Below are 12585 nucleotides of genomic sequence, written 5' to 3'. Positions count from 1 at the left end.
TGTGAATTGAAAACATGTTCTAACAAAATGTTATGAAAGGGCATGCAAGTTTACAAAGACATTTTTTTTTTTCGTATGGAAAGTTCTCATATAATTTGTATAGTTTAATCTTTTTTCTTGCCATGTCAGATAAACCTAGACATTCTGCTCTCAGATGATAGCATGTTTGGGGATCTGAGAGAAACACGGAGCTGCTGAACATATTGCAGAAGCTTAAAGCACTTAGCAACAGAGAGAGTGTGGGATGCAGTGACAGAAGCCGGAATGTGGAAACAAGTAACACTGAGGCGGCTGTTTGGGAAAGAAGAGCTTTTACTTTGTTTATAATTTCGGTAATTCTAAAGAACTCTTCACAGTGTGGGAGGTCACTGCGGTCTCTTGACTGTGCATATATTCTTCTCTGTGTGACTGTTTTTCAAACTCTTATGATTAATTACTATCTAGGAGTGCTGCCTGTATTTATTTCCTTTTGTATTTCCTGTTTCTCTCAAAACCCAGAAAAGTAAAAATCAGGTATTTATTTTGCTTCAGTTTATCCTGTTAAAGCAGACTCATGTGGTATGCTATGAAGAGGTGAAGGAAACAGCTTGATTGTAGAGCTTGATTCTCCACACACTAATATAATTCTCCACGCGCTAATATAACTCTCCTTATGCATACAGTGAAGCAGCATTCTTTTTTTTTTTTTTTTTTTTGACCTATTAGGTCCAGTCTTTAAAATCATAATGTCTTCTGGAGTGACACATTCACCATAATGATTTTTAGTGCTTTGCACCAGATCTTCCTTTGCACCAGATCTTCTTCTTATTAGCATACAGTGTGCACTAATAATGATGGATGTCAAATAACTACTAAAAAGAAGATGACTGAGGTGCTGATCAGGATAAATGGAGTTTAGATAAAGAAAAAACATTGACTTTTTTTTTTTTTCTGACATCAAAGTGGGTTTTAGAAGGGTATTCCGAAATTGGTGTGTTTCTAAGCTCTGCAGGTCCCGTTGCAGTAGAAATGACCTAGAGAACTGGAATTTTATTCCCCAGTCACTGGAAACTACTTTATTGAATGCATATGCATCTGCAAATGCAAAAATCTTTCCTCTGAACAGTTATTGTGCATTTTAAATGGAGGGGCTGAACAGCTCCAGAGTCGAAACAAAGGCTATAGGCTATGCAAAGTGCTTCAGGAATTTAGAAACCTTATCATAAATGTTACATTTTGTATTTAATGAGGGTTGAACTAGCCATTAGCTTGTATTTTGTTTTTCCTCTCTGTAAATCTCTCTTGTGGTTTGCATTATTTAGTAGTCTAACTGTGTTCACTTTTCAGGTATTCTCTACTGAAAATAGTAGTCAAAGGAAATGACAGAGATATACTGAATTGTGGTAACAGTAAAGGTGCTACAGAAAAGCATAGAACAGGAAAAAAAGAGATTAATAAATTCCTATATAATAGTGATCATAAAATGCTTAAGGTTGGATTATGCCTGAGAAAATATTAGTATTGAAATCTAACTAGTTTATCTACTCATTGAACAGTACACTGTAGAATAGCTTCAGGTGACTGCTGATAGTCTTTAACTCCACATATGACCTGCCACTGGGTAACCAGACTTTTAAAGGGAACTGGATTCAGCCCACTAGTGATCAACTGTTTACTTCCAAAACGCTGCAATGATTTCAGTTACTAAAATGCAGTAATCACCTTACACTAGATAACAAAATAAAATAAAAAAAAAAATTAAATTAAATAAAAAAAGGAATCAAAATGAAGTCACCAGATCAAAGCTGGGTAACAAATGTATTACCAAGAAAATTACTACAGTACAGAGACATTTCTAGATTGTCAGAGAAGTGAAATGTAGACAAGGCATTATCAAATCATTCAGGGTACAACAGGGTGAACCTGAAAAGTCATCCCATGACACTTGCCAACAGACATTTCTTCAAGCCTTCCAAAACACACTGGGACCTCTTACAGCTCACTAATGAAAAGATCATCTTGACCTGAACCTCCCTAGCTCCCTGTTCTTAGAACCCTGAAAAAATGCTCCATCATTTGTACCTACAGGGCAAAACACTTTTCCTTGAGGAAGTTTCCCACAGCTCCCTGTCTGAAAACTTCTCAGGGACTAAGCGCCAGACTGTCTCTCTACATGTTAATGTCTGTCTTCCATATTAATAGCTACAGAGCCCCAGAGAGGAAGTATCACCTGCTGAAGAGGTTTAGAGACCTGAAATTCCAGCACCATTGCTAAAACACATGGCTTGACACATTCCCACTTCAAGGATTTCCTTTCTTCTTACTCTCATCTATTGCTCTCAGCTACTGCCTTTCTCTGCTCCTAAGGAAGACCATTATCTCAGATCTCTGCTGCACCCAGCATACATAATTGCCACCATCAACCCTGAATTCTCTGACTCAGAAAATGTAAGTCAGAGGCTTGAGGGAGCTCCACCCGTTCTGATGATCTGTCCGACTCCCTTACCTTCCCATTCAGCACTCCCACTCTCTGCAACTGCTTCTTTGAAAAACATAATGCAAATTTTAGGAGCAGTAACATTAGCCCCCACCTTTGCCTCTGCTGAAAACTCAGGGTTTTTTTAAATGGTGTCAAAGTTTTTCCAAAGACAAAAAAACCCTCCAACACTTTAGGACGCTACTGATGTCATATTCTTCACAATAATAAATTAAGGCTCTTTTCCTAGAAAATGAAGCTGGAACCCCCCTTTTAATGTGTGAAAGCAGACAGCATCACTATCACACAAGGAGCTGGAGCTAGATACTAGTCAGTGTTGCTGTTATCAAAGGGAAGCTTGCTGTATTTTAGATATGAGAAACTGAGGCCTAGCGTCTGCCACAGCTAACTTGATCTTGTTTCTTGCCCAGAAACCCAAATCACAGCAAACATATATATGAAATTGAAAGTATATATATATATTTTTAGGAAGAATTCTGAAGAAAGTATAATTTTTTTTCTTTTTCATGTCTTTCGCTCTTCTGTCCAGACTGTCTTTCACTATTCTGAGCAGCCTCTATGGCTGTATTTGAGAGATGTACTTCCGTCAGTGTTTAAGGCATAATTTATTTTCTCTTAAGGGGAGACTCTCCTCCTGAGACCCTACTCTTAAACATCATAGGCACTTAGGATGCTGCAGCCTGTTTTCCTTTCCACTTTTGTTCCTTGTGACTTCTCCCCTTCACTCCTTTGTTCTGTCTTTGCCTCCTTGCCCAGTGTTTTCTGTGGATTCTTATATTCTAGCTGGGCTCCCTCCTCTTCTTCCACCAAAGGGAATATCACTTGCATGCTCTTTTCCGTCCCCTACAACTACAACAGTGCTTGTACTATCACCTACTACACTTCCTTCTCCTTGTATGCCAGATGCCACATCTTACAGCCCTTGAGCTTTCCAAGGCAAATTAGTCTCTTACTGCATCCCACCAGCAGCACTCTCTCCATTCTTGTTATCTCCGTATTTTTATGTTCCCAGATCCCTTGCTCTGTGCACCTGTGCTACTATGAATACTGGCCATTCAATGTGCACCCACACTATGCAAAGTAGCACCCTATTAGAAAATACACAACATGATCCCAGATACAGTAACTTCAGAGACAGACTGTTCTGGTACATCCTTCTGCTGTAATTACTTTGTTTTGGTATTTCCACACAGCACAGCATGATGCCGAGTGGCTAAGCGTGGTTGGAGCTGGCTCAGATGCTGCATCCCATGTCAGATCAGACTGGCAAGAGAATCATAGAATCATAGAATAGTTAGAGTTGGAAAGGACCTTAAGATCAGCAAGTTCCAACCCCCCTGCCATGGGCAGGGACACCTCGCTGTAAACCATATCACCCAAGGCCTCGTCCAACCTGGCCTTGAACACTGCCAGGGATGAAGTATTCACAACCTCCCTGGACAACCTATTACAGTGCCTCACCACCCTAACAGGAAAGAATTTCCTCCTTATATCCAATCTAAACTTCCCCTGTTTAAGTTTGAACCCATTACCCCTTGTACTACCACTACAGTCCCTAATGAAGAGTCCGTCCCCAGCATTCCTATATGCCCCCTTCAGATGCTGGAAGGCTGCTATGAGGTCTCCATGCAGCCTTCTCCAGGCTGAACAGCCCCAACTTTCTCAGCCTGTCTTCATATGGGAGGTGCTCCAGTCCCCTGATCATTCTCGTGGCCCTCCTCTGGACTTGTTCCAACAGTTCCGTGTCCTTTTTATGTTGAGGACACCAGAACTGCACACAATACTCCAGGTGAGATCTCACGAGAGCAGAATTAAGGGGCAGTATCACCGCCTTCGACCTGCTGGTCACACTCCTTTTGATGCAGCCCAGGATACGGTTGGCTTTCTGGGCTGCAAGCGCACACTGGAGCCGGCTCATGTTCATTTTCTCATCGACCAGCACCCCCAAGTCCTTCTCCGCAGGGCTGCTCTGAATCTCTTCTCTGCCCAGCCTGTAGCTGTGCCTGGGATTGCTTCGACCCAGGTGTAGGACCTTGCACTTGGCATGGTTAAACTTCATGAGGTTCGCATCAGCCCACCTCACAAGCGTGTCAAGGTCCCTCTGGATGGCATTCCTTCCCTCCAGCGTATCAACCGAACCACACAGCTTGGTGTCATCGGCAAACTTGCTGAGGGCGCACTCAATCCCACTGTCCATGTCAGTGACAAAGACGTTAAACAAGACCGGTCCCAACAGCGATCTCTGAGGGACCCAACTTGTTACTGGTCTCCAGCTGGACATTGAGCCATTGACCACAACTCTTTGTGCGCGGCCATCCAGCCAGTTCTTTATCCACCGAGTGTTCCATCCATCAAATTGATGTCTCTCCAATTTAGAGACAAGGATGTCGTGTGGGACAGTGTCGAATGCTTTGCACAAGTCCATGTAGATGACATCAACTGCTTTACCACTGTCCATCAGTTCCGTAGCCCCATCATAAAAGGCCACCAAACTGGTCAGGCAGGATTTCCCCTTAGTGAAGCCATGCTGGCTGTCACCAAGCACCTTGTTGTTTTTCATGTGCCTTAGCATGCCTTCCAGGAGAATCTGCTCAAAGATTTTGCCAGGCCCAGAGGTGAGACCGACTGGTCTGTAATTCTCCGGGTCATCCATTTTCCCCTTCTTGAAAATGGGGGTTATATTTCCCTTTTTCCAGTTGTCAGGAAATCATCTGACCTCTAACTGAAATTGAGATTCGGCATTATGGCATTGGTCAACCAATTTCCTTTTCTTATATTTCCCTGAAAACACACCAGTTTTCATTCTCCCTGAACTAAAAGGCTCTTGCAACCATAAAGTTGCTAAAAAGTCACGTAGGAGAGGCACATTCTTTGGCATCTGCTTGTTGCCGAGTGAGGGCTAAGTGGGTATTGCTGGGATATCTAAAAGAACAGCAGGAGCAGTGTTATTGTCGGACAGACATTACTCCTTAGACTTGCTTCTTCATATATGTTTTAGGAAATTATTATAGGTTCTCTAGAGAAACCATGCATATCAGCAGCATGGATAAAGGCAGGCTCTGCAAATGATAGTAGTAAAGCAGTGTGAACAGAGCCATCACAATGAATCTTCCAGTCTGTGACTGATTTGCTGCCTACCAACTGAGCTGCACAGAAAAGTGATCTCTGGGTTAGGGACAGCATTTACATGCAGATGGATGATAGAGAGTAGCCTGAAAAAAAATGGAGGCTCCTAGGAAAGTACATGATGCGTTGTCTATTATTTTAAGGAAATAAACCAAAGAGCTAAAGAAAACAACCTCTTAATTCCAGAGCTGCAGAACACTTTTTTCATGATGTGGTCCTTTTTTCTTAACTACTTAATGAGACAAACCGCAAACCAGGGGCATAGGCCATATTTGTAAACTTTAACCTTGAATCAGAGACTATACAATATGCAATGCACTGGCATGTTCTGTTAGGTGATTTTAATCACCACACTTTTGTCATTGATGCTAATATCCCTGAGGAGATACTGAAAATCTTCTCTAGCTCTTTAAGACAGCCAGAAGATACAGCTCTGTGACAAATAAGAAATGTTTAACTTGTGTCAAAGTCTGTAAGCAATTTCTTTTTCTTCACTTTGCAAAGAAAAGTGGAGGTAGCAGTGGTGTTGTAGAAGGCTTTTTCCTCAAGTATAGATATTTTAAAAAAACAATGCTCCAGAAATAATTGCTTTTCATATTGCTTAAAAGAATTTTCTTCCTAATTAGCAAAGCAGGCTATGGCTATATTAACAAGGAAAGCAGTGCAGTCAGCACAGATATGTACTGTTAAGCAGATGTTCACAAATAATGCACATTTTGAGGTTTTTACTTTGAACTTGTTCTAGTCTGTTCCTACAGACTGAATCTCCAGCACCAGTTGGAGGATGTCAGGTATGTTCATGAGTGCCCATTTTAGTTTAGTGCCATTCAGGAGAAGTTCAACCTGTACGCTCAAGGTAACTCCATTACATGAAGCAAGAGCAGGAGTTGGGGAGGCAGCTTGCAGGAAGCTTCAAAAGTGCACTCTTGATCACAACCAAACTGCTAATGTAGATGCAGCCATAATCTCAGACCTACAAATTAGCTTGTTTTATTTTTTTATTCATGCTTGATACCTAGTGATTGTTTCTCATGACTAAATTGTATTTAAGTTCCCTTCGTACTAACTCAGATGGAAGTATAATGCTTTATTTCAGTGAGGTTTTGTCTACTTTCTCTAAGGAAACATTCTGTCAGTCTTATAATGGAATTGTGCAGGTACAACATAACAAAATTTGTGCCATTAGGGATAATTTATTAAGCAACTCTATTGCTAACAATACAGAAGAAGGAATAAAATCTAGCTTGCTTACTTTGATTCTGCAAAGGTAAATACCATGCTTTTGTCTGTAAATGTAATAGATACACCAAAGTATACAACGCAGATCCACTGAGTAAAAAACCACCATTCTAATATATCCATAACTAATAGATGAAGAGCCATATGTCCACTTGAAAGCATTTTAGCAAAATTTTCAAAACTTGCTAATAAAGTTTAAGCTACATTTTTATGGCCAAGGTCTACATGCATTTTATTATTGCATCAATTAAACATGGCAGAGTGCTGATAGCAATTTCTATTTTTCCTGAAGTGTGATCATGGAGAGAAAAGGCAATAGTTCGATTTTTATAATTTGAAATTATGAGGCAGAAAAGGGTAAAGATTACAGTATTATTCAGAATATCTTTTGGATGAAAACACAAAATGTAAAAAACAGATTGTTAATATTCAGACCAGAAGTATGTATGGTTGTATATATAATGTATATAATTGTCTTTTGTGTTCTTTAAAATGGCAATACGAATTGCTATGCTAAAGGACTAGATAGTAATATTGATATAATTGTAAGGGTCCGCATGGGTTCAGAGTAATCTTCGGAGAATGGGAAGTAAAAGTCTTTTTCACATGGATACTGTAAGGGTTTTCAGCTTGGTGTTTTAAGACTTTAACAGAATGATGGAACTGCAAGAATTAAGACATATTGCCTTTTTTCTCTAAAAAACTGTAGTAGGGACATTGAAAACAGATCTGAAAAATGGCATACCTAAGATTTCAAATTAATAAGGTGGTTGATTCTTCATGTACATAACTTTCCAAAAATCATATCACTGTTTGTCTGACAGGGATTCCCAACAGAGTATTTATATTACAGCTTATTTACTGATACTGTTTTATTAATTTTTTTCTTTGTTGCACTTTGATGATTGATAAAACTGTAAGTTAAGGCACACAAGCTAAACTTTATCAAATTACAAATAACTAAGACCTTTATTGCATTATTGGAATTTAATTGTATTTCATGTAGGTATGTATCTTTCACTGCTTACTTTTCTCTGCATTCCTTTTTGTTCATCTCAAAAGAGAAAGCTCTCAGCCTAAAGTTTCATTAAGTCCAGCTCAGCCCTAGACTACTACTGCATTCAAGCTCTCTCTACATTAGGGAGAAGTTCAAATGTACAGCTAATAAACTTCACTTAGTTTGCCTATTATGAGAGGATGTTTACAACTTTGTGGAGGGTTTTTCAGTCTGAGGAGTAAGGATTAAACTATCTCACTTTGATTGCTGAACCAGTGTTTCCAAGTTACTCTATTGAGATTTAATATAATTTTAATAAAATTTTATGAAACTCTAAAGTATTTACAGTAGACTAAATGTTGCTAAGTATAACCCCTAGCCAAAACTTCTAGTAAAGAAACAACCTGATGATGAGGTGCAGACCAAACACCAGGAAGAGAAATTTTTGTAATTTAATAAATGCACTCCACTCCCATTAAACATTTGCATACTACTATTTGTATACTAATGATGAAAATAATGGTCTGTCCTTTAAAGTGTTTAGGAAAAAAAGGCTAAAGGGAGGCTTACTTCAACCATATTAGCCTTAATGTCTATTTCCATTCTCCAGCTTGATTTCTGAACGCTTACATATCAGTGGCAATCATTGGTTTACCACCAAAAGAAGTAAGAGTCCCTGTGGGAAACACCTGCACTTCTACCCATTCTTGTTAGCTGCTTGTTAGAAGTGAGTCTGGGATTTTAATATTACTTCTACCAACCATTTATTCTTCTTTAGTGTCATTGTACTTTTTGGAATTGTAGCTTTTCTTATAGCCCTACTACTATTTAATGATCCAGTGTCTGCATTTCTATAGCTATACTGTTAAACATATAATCCTGTTTCTGGACAGTTTTTGTTTATTAAAATATAATCAGTCAACAGCACTAATTGATCTAAAATTAAATTAATCTAATTTTTACTTAAACTGAAATAAAGCAAACGTGCCCATATTTTACTGTTCTAGAAATTAGACATGTATATAGAATGTGAAGGAATTACTTGTTCTTAAACATTAATTTTCTAAAATTCTGAAGTATTGAGATAAAAGCTCACAATTACATAATTACCTATGTAGTCATTAGAAATAATATATACCAAAAGCTAAGAATGTTATATATTGGAAAGAATAATTTAGGAAATGTGATTAAATAGAATTATTAAAGTTCTTGTTGAAAAATAAAAAACATCCAAATAACTATGTGAAGAGAAATATTTTTTTTTTTCTACTTTCTTGAATAAGCAAGACTTAATAACTAATACCTACTCCTCCACATTCCATAATTTCTTACTGCTGACTTCCAAACTGCTAAATCTCCTAGTCCAAGGTCAGGTTATTGCCCAAACAATTTCTGTCAGCTGCTTGAACAAACCTCAACCAGCAGATACTTTGAACCTGGACTGGAAAATTCTGGCAAGTGGGTGAGAAGCTAATAAGAATGGAAAATTGAAGTAATGATTTTGGAAAGTTTCAATATTCATACAGTAATGCAGTAAGAGATAGCCTATACAGAAATGCATTGATCTAAAAATACTGGACATCATCACCTGGTTATTTTAGGTCTCCCTTTGTTGCCAGTGGTTAATTCCTAGAAGAGTCTATTTTGATCCTGTGAGCACTCCCAGATCGAATGCACCACAGAGAAAGTGTTGTGATAAGGATGCATTTGGCTACTCAGGAGTTATATATAAAAACAATAGTGTTATTTCCCCAAGCTGATTTGTATCTGCATTCGTAGCAGCTCAAAATTAAAACAGTGGATATGCATCAGGAGAATATGAATAAAAATGCACTGTCACATTTGGCTTCAAGAGAGATTTGGGAAGGTCTTAAGAACGAATTTATTTCTTGGAATAGGCTATACTTTCCCTCATTTAAAGTTTTTCTTGAGAATCTTTATGAAATGAAGAAAATGCATGAAGTTTTTTATACAAGACATGGCACTACTTTTTTTTTTTTTTTTCCAAAATCAAATCTTAACTACCAGATGCGTAGCAATCAGCTTAAGCTGAATGCAGTTAAAATAGAATTCACTTCTGTCCTCCATCTCTGCTTCTTCTTTTCTCACATTCTGTAGAAAATCTGCTCAGTAAAGTGGATGTTTTTAGCTCAGGCCTCTCTCTAGGTTTTTATAAATACAGCTAAGTGTTCCATATTTTTAGTGTGTTTCTAAGATGCAGCTTTCATGCACATCACTGCAAATCTTCAGACTTTCACCTTTTCATGATTGGAAACAGTTTACAGGGCTTTTGTGCAGGACTTCTTTACTAGCTCTCTGAACTAGCCCTAGGCATAGGTTCTTCTTCATTAGAAGAACCCCTACAGCTTCCTGAGATTTGAGACAAGTTCTTTTGAGTGAGACAGGAAGGTTACCTCCATGGTCTGTCTACTGAACCAAGATTAGTACATCCTCAGAAGAAATATTTGCAGGTCATAGAATCATAGAATAGTTAGGTACTTAAGTCCATAAAGCAGATCTCAGGATCTGTTGTGTTTCAACTTAAACCTCTTACAAACCCAGACAGCTATATAAAAAAAACAGCTGTATCTCCATCCCCAAAGACTGGTTAACCCACTCATGCATAACAATATATAGCCCGAGTGGGTGAGTCAAATTTCATGGATTGTTCACACAAATATTACACATTCCTACCCTTTCCTTGGGTGGAAAATAACCCCCAAACAACTGAATAAGATCACTTCTCCCATGTAACACATTTTCTGCAAGTCAACTGAAATTCATCTATATGTTTAAGAATATTTTCCTAATGGTAAAAAGAATCAGAAAACCTTTCTGTAAGCATTCATGCTCACATTAAAATAAAATATTACTTCTGTATAATAAACTTTAAAGCTTACACTTCATCTTTAGAATTTGGCACTGAAACCTTTCATATGATAGAACCAAAACACAGTGACAACTGTCACCTCAAACTTGAACACAGCTCTGTAAGAACCTGGCAGTTGCACAGTTCTCAGTCACTGCAGTTCCTTTTCGTATGGATCATTCTTTTACCTTCCTCTTACTACACTGGTGCACTAGATCAGAAAGGAAGCCAAGAACCATTTTCAAATAAACACTTAGCATTTTCCTTCTCTTAGCATTCACTCGCATTAAGAATGTCCCAGATCTGCTTTCATCGTATCTTAAAAGAGCATCAATTACTTGTCAGAAAACTTACCAAGCTTCAGTTACTTTGTTAACGTATGTTCCAGAGTTCAGAGAGTGTTCCCTTGTTTGACATATTTTGTATACTGCTCAATGACAGGAAGAGTGCTGGAATACTTTACAAATATATGTCAACTTCTCAGTAAAGGACTCCATCTGCTGCTTTGTTTGAAAAGCTATCTATTGTGTCCTAAATAAGTCATTTGCACCACCTTTTCACATTTCCCTACCTTTGCAGTCAGGCATGTGCATTCCTAATTCGGGATATGTTTCTTAATGGTAGAGCAAAAATTACAAATGCTATCACAACATGGCAGTGTACCTCTCTGATCTCTTTACTAACTTTTCCATTGAAAAGCTAGCCCTTAGATAAGGTTAGGAATCCACTAATTCTGTTTGAATATAAAGGCAGATTTAAGTAAGGCATGTGAGTCTAAGGAGACTATCAGTAAGACACAAGCAGCTGTACCAAACAAGCCTAAAACACAAAGGGCAGGAGGATGGGAAGGAAATGATGACAGTATAATCCCTCATAGCTACTCATAAAAGCTCTATTCTCATAACTGTCTCATCAGTTGTAGGTATAGACAAGTGCCACAGATTGCGATAGCCATAAACTAAGCTGTAAACTTGCACATCTGCTGCACCTCTCTGCTTGCTGTACAATTAGTTATTGGAAACGTACATTGATTCCAGCAAGCAGCTTAACTCCTGTAGGCTTAGTAGAATTATTCCTTTTTCTCCTCCCACGCACTTACAGAGTCTTCTCCTGGCATTATGCAACTTAGTTCACTTCTTCCAATTATCTGATAGTTTTCCAAGGAGCTTTATCGGACAACTTGGGGCTATTCTTTTGTATCGTATCTGATTCTCTTATGCCATGTGAATAGCAAATGGTGTACTGTCATAAAAGACACTTTGTTTCCTTGACCTTGTTTTTCTTGCCTACCTCACAAACTAAATTTCTCCAGAAGAATCAGCACACAGCTGCCATTGCTTCTTTCTCTAGAATTACTTTTATTTTTTAAATCCAACAATGCACTCCCACTCAAAGGGGAAGAACTGTAGATTCTCACTGGCAATTAGAACCAGGCAAGCATACCACAATTGAGTAAATGCAGATCCCCATTCTGAATATGCTAGTCCATAAATACATTAAAAATTATTTTAAAGCCCCATGTCTTCATTAGCCTATCAGCCTGAAGATGCTGAAGGCCCAGAATTACCTCAGTCTTTTTTCCTAAAAGAATCAAGGAAGAGATGACATATATTCAGCTCTTTCATCTCTGAAGACTGTCAGATTCCCCTGCAGAAGTCTTGGTAATACAGCATTCATGACTGCCTCTTGTCTCTGAATATCAAGCAGTAAAATCTATAGGCACCATAATTCAGGTGTACATTTACTACACACATCACAGGAAGGGATCCCAACATGCATCTCAGATTACTCATAGGAAACAAACTTCAATTGATGTACTAAATAGGGCTTGACAGACGTTACCTCAGCCCCTGTACTCTGATACCACTGGATACTCTT

Source organism: Neopsephotus bourkii, unplaced genomic scaffold (assembly GCF_033783945.1).
Source record: "Neopsephotus bourkii isolate Nb327-2 ecotype Australia unplaced genomic scaffold, CSIRO-AGI_Nbou_v1 NB_567, whole genome shotgun sequence".
NCBI classification, from domain to species: Eukaryota; Metazoa; Chordata; class Aves; order Psittaciformes; family Psittacidae; genus Neopsephotus; species Neopsephotus bourkii.
This window is presented reverse-complemented; position numbering follows the sequence as displayed.